The sequence below is a fragment of the Elaeis guineensis genome, chromosome 16, assembly GCF_000442705.2.
Source record: "Elaeis guineensis isolate ETL-2024a chromosome 16, EG11, whole genome shotgun sequence".
Classification (NCBI taxonomy): domain Eukaryota; kingdom Viridiplantae; phylum Streptophyta; class Magnoliopsida; order Arecales; family Arecaceae; genus Elaeis; species Elaeis guineensis.
The window spans coordinates 39646449-39660816 of NC_026008.2; positions in this window are offsets into that span (position 1 = coordinate 39646449).

Genomic DNA, 14368 nt, shown 5'->3' on the forward strand with positions numbered 1-14368 from the left:
AGATTTCATCAAACTTGATAGATTTGATGGAATCAATTTCACTCACTAGAAGGATAAGATGCTATTTTCACTCACTGCCTTGAAGATTTATTATGTGCTTGATCCCACTCTGCCTGCACTGCCAGATCTTAAACCAGAAGACACAACAGAAATGAAGGCACAAAGACAAAAATGAGAAGAAGACGAACTAGTGTGTCATAGACATATTCTGAATACACTGACCGATCGCTTGTATAATCTCTACTATAATTTCAAGACACCAAGAGAAATATGGATAGCATTGAAGATTAGTACTGCATATAGGAACACAAAAGAGGCACGGATAAATTCTTGGCTCTGCAGTATTTTGAATTTAAAATAACTGATAACATGCCAATCATGGATCAAGTGCATGAACTACAAGTTTTAGTTTCCAAATTAAGAGATTTTGAAGTTAAAATTTCTGATGCACTCCAAGTTGGTACTATTTTGTCCAAACTTCTTTCATCCTGGAGTGATTATAGAAAGAAAGTACTGCATTCTTCTGACACATTAACCTTTGAACAATTTCTGACATATCTTCAGATTGAATCTCAAACTCGTGCATGCGATGCATAATATGTGATGACAAGTTCTAAGTTTAATTTTGTTAGTCAGAATAATTCTGATGGTGCTGCAAAGACACATAATAGTCTGAAATTTTTGAAAAAAGATAGTACCTTTAAGAAGAATAATAAGAAGAAGTATACACTATATTACCACTGTGACAAGAAAGGCCATTATATTCGTGAGCACAAGTTCAGGAATGTAGGAAAGAATTTTGGTTCTGAAACTTTAAAGAAAGCAAACATTGTGGAAGAAGCTGTCAGAGAATTGGTGGCAATGAAATCTGAGTTACATATTAAAATGATAACAGAACTAAACATGGTTGCTGCTGCAACAAAATATCAAGATTGGTGGTTAGATTCTGGTGTAGCTATTCATGTCTGCAATGACAGAAAATAATTCAAATCCTATGAAGTTCTTAAGAATCCAGAAGAGATTCTAATGAAAAATCATATTATTGCCAAAGTAAAAGGAAAAGGGACTGTTGAATTAAATTTCACATCTGGATAGAAATTAATTTTACAGAATATGTTCTATATACCAGAAATTTGAAAGAATTTAGTTTCTGCAAGTTTACTTTCTAAAAAGGATTTCAAGATTGTTATAGAATATGACAATGTTATTGTATTAAAAAAATAGAATGTTTGTTAGAAAGGGATATTCATGTGATGGCATGTTGAAATTTAGTATTAATGAAATAAATAATATTTCTGTTTATATTGTTGAGTCTGATTCTTTGTTATGGCATTCTAGACTAGGACGTTTGAATTTTGGTTCATTGAATTTTGTCTTAAAATGTTTATATTTCCTACAACATAAATATGTAGATAAATGCGAAATTTGCATACAAGCAAAAATGATCAAAAAATCATGTTCTAGTATTGCAAGACATGCACAATTGTTCGAACTTGTGCATTCTGATATATGTGAGTTAAATGCACATTTGACTAGAGTAGGCAAGAGATATTTCATAACTTTCATAGATAATCATTTAAGATTCACATATATATATCTTTTAAGAATAAAAGATGAAGTCTTCCAGAAATTTAGAAAACACAAATCTAAAGTAGAAAATCAAAAGGACAAGAAAATTAAAATTCTACGTAGTGATAGAGGAAGAGAATATTTTCCTAATGAATTTGATACTTTCTCTGAAGATCATGGAATTATCCATCAAAAGAGTGCTCCTTACACACCACAACAAAATAATTTAGCAGAAAGAAAAAATTGAACTTTTATTGATATGATAAATGCTATGTTGTTGAATGCATATTTACCATATAGGATGAAGCTTTGTTGACTGTATGTCATATATTTAATAGAGTTCCTTCTAAAAATATGAAAATATCACCTTATAAAATTTGAAATGGAAGAAAACCAAATTTAAATTATTTTAAAGTGTGGGGGTGTATTGCATTCTACAAAGTTTCTGATCCACAAAGAATAAAACTAGGTCCTAGAGCCACCATAAGTATTTTTGTTAGGTATGCACAGCATTTTAAAGTATATAGACTCTTAGACTTAGATCAAATATTATTGTAGAATTTATTTATGTTGAATTTATTGAAAATAAGTTTGTACATGAGCATTTTGATCAATCTATATATGAACAGAATCATAATTCTGTTGGTATGAAAATAAATAGTGATGTGACTCCGAATAAAAGAAAAGCTGAAGACACTCAAATTGAGCCAAGAAGGAGTCAAAGAATCAGGAAGAAAAAGAATTTAAGTTCTGATTTTGTTTCTTCACAAGCAATTGTCTTCCTAGTTTAAAGAGAGTAGAACCAAAATTTACAATAAAATACCCATTTTATTGAATGCTAAAGATAATCTAAAAACTTTCAAGGAAGCTATGGCTTCAAGAGATGCAACTTTTTGGAAAAAGGCTGTAAATGATAAAATGGATTCAATCATGTCAAATAATACATGAGTTTTAGTTGATCTACTTTGTGGATCAAAATCCATAGGATATAAATAGGTATTTAGATGAAAATACAATATAGATGGTTCAGTGCAAACCTTTAAGGCAAGGTTGGTTGCCAAAGATTTTACTCAAAAGAAGGATATTGATTATTTTGATACATATGCTCCTGTGCCAAAGATAACATCTATAAGAGTACTTTTAGCATTAGCATCAATTTATCAATTGCATGTGCACCAAATGGATATTAAGATAGCTTTCTTAAATAAAAATCTTAGTGAAGAGATATATATGAAACAACTAGAAGATTTTATTCTTTTTGAAAATGAAAAGAAAGTTTGCAAATTGATAAAATCTCTCTATAGATTGAAACAGGCTCTAAAGTAATAGCACGAAAAATTTGATAGTGCGATACTCTCTAATGAATTCGTATATAATACTGTAGATAGATGTATTTATTCTAAATTCACTAAAGACTATGGTGTAATCATATGTCTTTATGTTGATGATATATTAATCTTTGATACGAATATGCTCGGAGTTTCTGAAATCAAGAAGTATTTAACATCAGTTTTTAAAATGAAAGATCTCAATGAGGTAGATATCATTTTGAAAATTAAAGTTAGAAGGGATGACAAAGGAATTCTATTAACTCAAATACATTATATTGAGAAAATTTTTCAAAAGTTTAATCACTTGGGAGTAAATGAGTTTAACACTCCATATGATTCTAGTAAGAAGTTAACAGAAAATAATGGAAGAGCTATTACACAACTTGAATATGCAAGTGCTATAGAAAATTTAATGTATGCAATGTATTGTACTAGACCTGATATAGCATTTGTAGTTTGCAAACTTTCAAGGTTTACAAGCAATCCAAGTAGCAATCATTGGAAAGTTATAATAAGCATACTAAGATATCTTAAAAGAACAAAGAATTTGGAAAATTGTTATGGTGGTTTCCCTACAATATTAGAAGGATATTTCGATGTGGGTTGGATAACAAGTGTTAATGATAATAAATCCACTACAGGATGGATTTTTGCATTAGGTGGTGGTGCAGTTAGTTGGGTATCCAAGAAGCAGATAGTGCTTACTCATCCACAATGAAATCTGAATTTATAGCATTAGCAGCTGCTGGAAAAGAAGCGGAATGATTGAGAAATATGCTTTTAGATAAAGCGTTGCAGCCATAACCGATGCTAACCATTTCAATATATTGTGATAGTGAGGCAATAATGTGTATAGCTCACAATAAAATTTATAATGAAAAGTCTAGATATATAAATCTATGACATGCCTATGTTAGAGAATTAATGATAAGTGAAGTTTTAACAATTATTTATGTAAGGTCTCGTAAGAATTTGGCTGATCCACTTATCAAAGCACTACCTAGAGATGTGATTATATCAACATCTAGTGGAATGGGGCTGAAATCTTTTAACTAAAGGGCACAAGTAATGGGAACCAACTTTGAGTTACCAAAAGTAATAATATAAGTTCAATAGGTAATAACAGGTTACTATTGTGCTGTCTTAGTTAAGTACTATAAATAAATAAATAAATAAAATTTTATAGGCCCTATTTTGGGATGTATAGTGCATACTATCATGAGTAGAGGTTGAGAATTTGCTCTTAATGAAATTATTAAATGTCTGGAGTAACAGGGACATAATGACAAACTCTATCTTTCTGAATATTGAAGTGATGCCGCTTCAAGTAAGAGTTTAGGATTTGCTCTTGTAAATATTAATGAATCCAGAATTAGCGTATGGCCATTAAAGCGCTAAAGAAAGTTATCGGAACCTTATGATGATTGGATAATATCATGTGGGTGGTATTTTCGATTTTGGCACTCGAAGTTATGGTTCAACCTTGGACATCTATAACTTCGTCAAAACTTTGAAATATCTACACTAATTATAGAAAGTTCAAATCTTTAAAGATAGTTTCTGCTATACATGGTATCAGGGAACAATGTTACAAACTTGTAGAGAATTGTGGAGAAGTTTGTAACTTATGTGGGAGTCTATTATCCCACATTGGAAAGTCAAAAAAGTTTTTAAAGATATAAAAGGAGATTCTTTCTCTAGCTTAGTCAAATAATTATCCTTTTGTCACATGTGTGGCATATAGATATATAATAATATATATATTTAAATGATTTGGATTTGGGATTGAAATTGGAATTAAAATTAATTCAGGCCAATCTATTTTAGATGAAATTAATTATTTAGTTAATTTCTATGAATAGTTATTATGAGTTAACTGATATGTATAGTTATTATAAATTAATCATTTATTTAAATAGATATGTTTCTTCAATTTCAAAGCGACATAACTATTGAAGAATAACTGTTCAATCTTTATAAATAACATGAGTCTATGGCTTTCTGATTTATTCTTTTTTCATATAGAGTTTCATGAAACTTTGTTGAATCCTACAAGAAAATTATCTGCAAAAACCCACATGCATGCAATATCTTTTCAAAGATAGTATTTTTTGCACGCCTCGAAGCCTAGTGCACACTCTTACCTTTCTAACATTTTCTTCGTAAGGCAATTCATTTTTGTTATGCTCTCAATAATGGCTACTCCTTTAGCCGTCTCATATCAATGGGTTGTGGTTATGCGGTTCTGCATTATGGAAGTTACCTAATGCTGTGTTATGCTGCACTTACTGATTATTCTCCTATACTTCATGTTCCACCTATCACTGACTTCCTATCTTACTGAGGATTGCTTTGCTTATCTCCTGTAAAGCAGTTGCAGTTTTAAAGCTTGTGATATATATCCTTTCTTATTTTGTAAGCACAGTTATGTGGTCTTCCTTTGTCTCTTCTATGCATTATCTGTGCTTTTGCAGGTTGGGAGCTATATTTTTGAGACAGGAGCCATATCTTGTTGTTGGCCCATCTTTTATGGGTTCTCCTGACTCCTTTTGTCAACTTTTGTTACAGTTTCATTAATATAGTATTTACTCCTGAGTCCCCCACACCCTCCCAAAAAAAAAAAAATCTTTCCTGGATGAAGCGACAGCACGAAATCCTGCCATTATATCAACACGAATTCTGAAGGTTAATTTGCATGAGTTCTGACCTCCTCTGGGAGGTAGACGGATTTTTTTAAATATCCGATGCATTCCAAATTTTAATAGAACCTTTTTAACAAAAATCTATAAAATTTTAAAAAATTAAAAATTAAAAGTAAAATTCGTTAGAGTTTGAAACAAATTTAAAATTTGACCTATCTTACTATCCAAACTCTATTATATAATATATATATATATATATATATATATATATATATATATATATATATATATATTTTGTAACGTGATACAAAATATATATACATAATAGAGGGGCGGGGAGATTATGAACTTAATATTGATATTATGGATTATGGTTATTTGACGTTTGACCAAGTTTGAATTGAAATTTCGATGTATTACTGATTTTTATTTGATATTAGCTATATTTGGATTGTTATGCCAAATGAATCCGCCACTGATCACTTTGAGATCTGACATAGAATGCTAGCTGAAGGTACTTGGACTACATGAGTGCAAAAAGTAGTGAAAGTCCAAAAAAATGGGTTGAAATGTCAAAACAGGAATCTAAACTTCAACGGGGTATAACTTTTGATTTAGAAAGAGTTACAGAGCTCATAATATATCAACAGAAAGCTTGTTTCCCGTTCTACAATTGTGAATTGTATTTACTTATTCACCCTAATTTTTGAACTCAAATTATATCATTTTAGTAGGTTTCATGGCCATTTTATGTTTGAAAGTTTGTTTTTGTTTCAGTTTCATATTTTTAATTTTTATTTAATTTTTAGTTGGACTATTAATTTTGCTATTTATCATACTACTCTAGTTAGGATTGAGATACTATTAATAGCTTTATTTTATAATTATTTGGTTCTTATCGATAAAATTTCAGAATTATTTTTTTCGATTGGAGTTAAGAGTTTTTCTTTAGTATCTTAAAGGATTTCATCTAATGTAAATCCTCATTTTATTCTATAATACTACGTCAAGATCCATGCTGAATGATCTAATAGTGATTTTGCACGAAAGAAAATGAATATTTTCACAAGCAAGATACAATCATACAAGCACGACCCATTAGCCAGGGGTCTTTAATCATTGAATGCATGTCATGCAGCACTTCACATGAGATTCATGTTCCATATAATTTTAATCATCATATATCTCCCAAAGAAGACCAATTCTTTCTGTATACATAAGCTTAGGATTAGTTTTCGCAAAGCTGAGCAAGACCAAATCCAAGCAATTCCTCGTTTCCCACCTCATTGTAGACAACACCCTTCTATCACCACTGAGACCACCGTGATAGAGCAAGCAACCTGCCTTATGTTTGTACCATCTTTCTTATCCTTCTCTAATCCTGATTGACTACGGTGCACACGTGGCACCGTAGACTGCAATGCCATCGTGGATTGCCACCATCAAAAAATGGGCGACCATTAAACAATACGCACACCGTATATCTTACCACCCACACGTGTGAAGTCATTGTTTAATGGCCTCCCAGCCATCCATGGTTGCACCTATTCTATGATGCCATATGCCACGTGGCACTACAGAGGTTCCGTGCTCTTCTTTCTCATGAACCACGAAATGTTGGTCTCATGGCGTCGTGCCAATCGTCCATCCTAGCCGGCCATTGATTGGATTCACAGCCAACGTGTTTTGTTCCACCGGCTGGACCCGGTGTCAATTTTCTTGATCCCGTTTACCTCGACTTAGAGTTAATCTTTTTTTTCTTTAACTTAGATTTTTTTCCAAAAAAAAAAAAAAGTGCAATCTTTGCCTGCTTATTGTTAATTTATCCTTTCCGCGAGATAAAATTGGCAGTATCCATAGAGTTCTACGGTTAGTGGCGAGACTTTGATATAATCATCGCACATGGCCTTGCCTGTGCCACGAATCTTTTTTAAATAAATAATACAGTGGACCTAATCTGACCATTTTTTATTTACACGAGGGTTTGTATTATATATATATATATAATCATCTCCTAAGGCACGTTCTTGTGGCAGTTTTTTTTTATCAATTGTCAGACACTTAATCATCAATGGGATACACGTAAAATCTTGATCTATGATTTTTTTTTCAAAAAAAAAAATATTCTCGTAGTTGAGTTTTGAGAGAAATTTGAGAAATTATTGGTTAAAATTAGTTTATATTGTAGATTTTGAATTTCGATGGTTTAAAATTTTAAAATTTTATATTTTAAAAAATTTTAATGAAAATATAGTTTATAATAAATCATAATTAATCATGTCAAATCTAATCTATGCTAAATTATTTTAATCTCATCTAATAATATGACGATTCTTATTGAATGAACCAAAGTGCGTAGGATAGTTCTATTCAATAATTTTTCGGAAAATGGGCATCATTGGTGAGTTAGTCTTTTACATGGCAGGATATGATTGGTATAATTGATAATTGGCGCAATTCATGGCGGAGTTCTAGTATTATGCATCAATTCCCCGTGAATAAATGGAGTGCAATGATAGTGCAAACAGACTTCTTTATTTAGTTCCAGTGCCGGGTCCCAGGGTATTTTTCTTCTCAGGTCATTGGAGGATGCTGGACCACGAGAACGAAAGGTCCAGTTCTAAAGAATGCGATTCGTGTACATCGCTTGCAAGCTGTTACAAAAATGTAGGAAGCAAGTGGAAGTGGTGGCCTTCAATGTTGGATGCTGGGATGGAGATGATGTGGATAATATTTCAACGGATCCCGATATGATCCGAGATGGAATAAGATATGCGTAACGGACTTTATCATCTTGGATATAACCGATTTGAAGGCACGGTCGCATCAGCTCAAGAATGCTTACAAAAGTTACGTCTACGATTATTATGGCACAACTAAAATATCTATAACTATCAAAGGATTAGCTTAGTCGTTGTGGTCCATTTAAGTCATGAACTAATCATTATTATGTAATTATCGTACTGCACCACTTATCATAGAAATAACTACCAATGTTTCTTTATAATTAGAGAGAGGCACGGGATCCTCAAGATAAATCTTTTTATTTTGTTCTACTATTTTTATTTTTATATTTTTTTTCATCGAATTTTTGACTAATTTGAACATTGAAAGATCCCCATCAAAAATTAGTAGACTTCAATTTTTTCAAATTTAGTGATCAACTAAGAAGCAGTTGTAATCACACCAATCTTAGCTAACTTTAGTCCTACCGACTTGAGCTAAACTTTTATCCTATTGATCTCAACCCAATCTCGCAATTCAACAGAATTAAGTGATATTTAAATTTGTTGTGAATTCAACTAATAACAAGCAAACCTCACCGACTAATCCAAGGAACTATTAAGCCTTTGCATTCAGCGTCAAGTCCTGTAGTCATTACCTTACAACAATACAGTATAGCTTTATAATAGTATAGTATAATTTTATAATAGTGCAGTACTGTTTTATAATAGTACAGTACTGTTTTATAATAGTGTAGTGTTTATTTATAACCACAGAGGCAATTACGTCATTTCATATTATTTGAGTAGCTGTTTTTAAGTTATATTTCAAATGAAGATAATTTTTTACTTGAAACTAAAATGAATAGCTATTTTTAATTTTAAATTTAATTGGGCATTTTTCATTAGTTTACTTTTTTTTTTAACTACTACTAGGAGAATTTTATGCTGTAAATGATGATTGGTATTCTTGTTGAGGATGGGATAAATTGGATAAAAAAAAGATAAATTATGATAATTTTTTTTATTTTACAAAGATAAATGGGCCATACAAACCTAGCATACATGCATCCAATAAAATTAAAAGTCAAAATACCATTGAGGACTCTCGGAGCAGCTACCACATTGATCCATAGGATATCATCCGAATGTTACACCATGAAAGAAGCAATCTAATCCACCACATTGTCTACTTATGATAGTGCATCGGATAATCATTGAAGCATAACCCCTTAAAATTCTTCAAATATCACGGCAACATTTTTTCAAAATACAAGAAGAATAAATGGACGCTGCGGTAATTTCATAGGGGCAGGGGCAAGGGGGCAGCGAGGAGAGGAAGCACGTGTTGGCATCTATGAAGTATAATGTTTTCAATGTTTTTTAATATCTACAAGAAGAATCTTAGGCTATAAATAATGATTAGTACTTCTATTGAGGATCGGATAATTTGATGAATGCAGATAATTCATATAATATAATATAAATATATTTAATAAAATTAGAAAATAAAATATTCTTGAGAAATTTCAGAGTAGTTATCGTATAGACCCATAGAATGTCACCTGAATGCTTTGCCACTAAGAAAGCAACCTAATCCGACATATTGTCCGCTTCACGGTGATATTTCTTCAAGATTTTATAAAAATATTTTAATCCTAAAATTTTAAAATTTTTAATCAATCATCATAAATTATTTTTTTACAGTAATACAGTCTAACCGTCTATCTTCAATAATAAAAAAGATATTTTAGAAATATAAGATCTCTCGAGTAATGCGATAATCATATGTTACCAATTCTTAATGGAGATAGATAACTTACCACATTGCAATTAAAAAATAATTTATTATGGTTAATTATAAAAGTATAAAACCTCGAGGTCCAAATGTTTCGCACCCAAATTTAAAAGGTTGTTGTTGTACTTCTCTCAAAATAAAAAAAAAAAAGTCAATATTGCGGTTGAGGTAGATCGGCCCCTGCTAAGTAGCGTCCTTGGTCCTACCAAAAAAAAAAAAAAGTAGCGTCTTTGGTGGATGTGTGGCGTGAGGCTCATCGGCTTTACATGATGTGTATGGATAGACATGGACTTGAGCGGAGGGCTGACTCATTTATCCCATCATTCTTCAGTTTCTATGCAAGTTTGGAAAATTTATCTTATGAGAAATCTGAACTTGAGATTCCTATTGGCCCACCTGTTAGGTAGCACCAGATGAGAATGCCATTCACGCAATATCCATGTCACAGCCATTATCTACCCATATCCATATCATTGCATCAAACATGCTTAATTATAATAACTCTTTTCAATCTTTTTTTTTCCCATAACAAAAGCTATTTTCATTCTAAATTGGCTTCCATCAAATCCATTATTATATGTTCATAAATTAATGAAACGAAGCTCCATATTATTCTTATAATATGAAATGAGGACATTGTCCAGCCAAAGCGAATATGTCAGGACCTTGAGTTAAGCCTGGATCGCTTGGTCAAGATGGTCATCAAGCAATAAATTAAGCACGGGAAAGGAGATACTTGATCAACAGTTCAAAAGAATAATCTATATCTTTGTGGAAAAAAAGTAGCATGATGGCAAAAGGTACCATGGCACCTGGCTGACCACACCTCCATTCATGGATTTACCATTGTTGCCATTGATGTTGACGTGTTGTAAACCAAAGGGCTACGGTTGATCCATTTTTATATTAAATAGAAAGAGTACAGTCCGGATCTGATCAAAAGGATCAAGTCGAATATAACCTTTGATTCCATATAAATACTTAAAACCTATTTAATACATAATTAATATTAAATTAAATACAAACCAACATAATTTCATATATTTTTTTCATTAAGTTTTAGAGTTCTTATCAACTTAGGCATCTAAATCCATTTCAATCTAATCACAAATATCGTGGTCAACTTATGATCTATTTTAATAAAACTATAATGCAGTGTTTTTGGATCTATATAGATTATAAGCCGAATCCATCCCATTATTATTGTGATAATTCAGAATCTCATCCGAAATAATTAATTAAAAAATATTATTTTAATTTTTTAATTTTATATAAATATTTGAGACCTTTCTTGTGTATAGTCAATTTGGTATTAAACATATATCCGTATTCACAGTACAATCACAAAATACGGTGCCTATCCAAGAGAATTGATTAATTCATTATTTTTTATGAAAAGGAGATCTTTACCTGAATAGTTGCTGTCTTGTGAGAGGAATTCACCAAATGGATTCTATTGGTGAATGAAAAATACAGCGACTTTGAATTGAAGACTGTCAAACAGAATTAATACTAATAAATTTGTTACAATTCATTATAGATTGAATAACCTTGGCTAGGGATCACCATCGCTGTGCCACCTCTTTGCACGCACATACAAAACAAGACCCACGGGTGTAGGAGAGTGTTGGATACACGTACCATAGAAAACATACTTTTGGCGTTCCATAATAATTTTTTGACCTTTTTTTATCAAAAAAATGGTAGATGTTATGTGAACCTAACATGTCGAGTTTATATAGTTCACAATAGAAGCTTCCAACTCAATTAGAATGCAAAGTTTTCAGAAATGATAGCATAAACTTACAAGTACCATCATCCCTTTTTACCTCATTAAAACAAGCCGTGTGTTATAAAGCTATCAAAATTTTAGCTTAAGCTGTAGAAATGATCTATTACATATCTAGTGAATATGGTTCACATGAGCATCGTGAAAAATATAAAAAAGAAAAAATCTTTAGGAAAAAAATCAACATGATTTCAAAACACCAAATATTTTTAATTACCTGTCATACTGCTAAATCAAAATGAGACCAACATGTTACTCATTTAGTTTTTTCTACGAAAGTTTAGTGCTTCTAGCACCATTTTTTTTAAAAAGAATGTCGATACATCACTCGATTAGATTAGATTGAAACCTCTTGATAACACCGAGATACTCGTAATTACCATGCTACAAGTTTTCTACAGATATCATGCATAGAACCAAAACTATAATCTCCATCGTCCGACACAGGAGTGCTTGCTTGTTTTTTGCGCGTAATGGAGCCACTTCCTCCTCAAATATATTAAAAAGAGGTTGGCTAGCACGAGTGCTCGCTTGTTTTTGTGTCTTGCATTCTTCAAGTTTCATAATTAAATTTTCCACGCTTCATGCATGCTGTATAAAATCTCATGAGCAGCATTGGCTTGATATATATAAAAGATTGCTTGCATCACATGTTTTGAGTGGTATCCATAATTAATCAAATCAATTTTATTATTCTTTCAAAATCTGAAAAAAAAAACTATAAATCTTGACTTCCTAATCAAAATTTTGGTCCTGTTTGGCTCTATTTTTTTTTTTCTGCTTTAGTTGCTTTGTTTTAAAATAAAGTAGACAAAATTTAAGATTGAAATATTTGATAACCAATTTTTTTTAAATATTTTATTTTAAAAATAATTAAATTATTTTAATTTTAAATATATTAATTTTCACTCTATAAAACATCTAATGAATATTTTTTTTCAACTAAAAACTATTTTGAATAAATACATAATTTTTCTTCAAAAGATAGAACAATACATTATAACAATTATTATCAGCCAATTATTTTTATTTACTTAATTTTATTATACAATAATGATTATCAAATATTTTTTTTATTTCAATTTAAAATACAGTAAAATAAACACACTACTTATATTATAACTACTTCACTTATAGGTACAATAAAGTACAGCACAGTAGGATTAAATTGGATCTTTCTGATGCATGGCCAGCATGCTACAGTGCCTACTTGTCTGGATCAGTGGATCAATAACTAAGAAAATTCAGAGTTGGCTTCTGGATTGATCAAATCTAATATTTATTCCTTGTCAACAAAAAAAAAAAATTATATCATGTTTTTTCTGCAAAGATATATCATGGTTTTGATTTTTTATGTTTCCAGGGCATGAAGGCTGGGCCATGCAGGATTACTTCCATTATTTGTGGCAGCCAGCGTAGCCGACAACCGTCTGTCATGCACCATGTCCGGTTTAGTCACCTACGCTCTTGATTACTTGTTCTAGGTCACTCAACCTTTCCCTTTTTTTTTTTTAAAAAAAAAAGAAAAAACGAGGGCTCGAAACCCTGCGGCACCAAGCTGCAGCTTTCAATCTTTCATCGATAGATCCACCAAGATTCCCACGTATCTATGCCTTTCCGTCCAAGTCACCCAATTCGGCCCTGAGGCCCTACCCATCCTAGACCAAAGGTCCCTTCGCTGTCCCCTCTCAATTAAAAGCTGACACAAGATAACAACCCTGTATATAAAATAATTATTAAAAATTTATTTAAATGATTGGACCCAAAAATTTTATAAATTTTATAAATTATATTAAAATAATTATTAAAATTAAATTAGATTAGGTCTATACCTATCTAAAATATATTCAAGATATTATCGTACGCAAAAAAAAAAATTTAAAAATTTTACGTCCAACCGTTAAGACATAAAATTCTTTGTGCACCGAGAGTGGCATAGAAAATATGATGCGGTTCTTTGTGCACCACCAGCGACATAAAAAATTTGATATAGAATATACCATTTTATATAATTGATCTATTGTTATTATTTTTTAACACGTATTTAATATCTATAGTTTCACTTTTTTGTTTAAAAATTTTGTATGACAAAAATAATATTATTTTTTAAAAAAAATTATAACATCATGTAATATATTATGACTTCTTATACGCAGGATGTCATAATTTTTTAAATTATATTATAACATCCTGCGATATTTTATAATATTTTACATCAAATTATAACTTTCTGCGTATAGGATGTCATAATATAGTTCAAAATATCATAATATGTCTTAGAATATCATAATATAAAAAAAATATTTTTATCAATCACTTTTCAACGTATATTTAATGCATATAATTTTATTTTTTTATTTAAAAATTTTGAATGATAAAAATATTTCTGTTTTTTGAAAAAAATTATGATATTCTGTGAGATATTATGACATCCTGCATCAAAATTATAATATCCTGCGTACAGGATATTATAACATGAATATAAGATATTATAATTTTTTTTAAAAATAAAAATA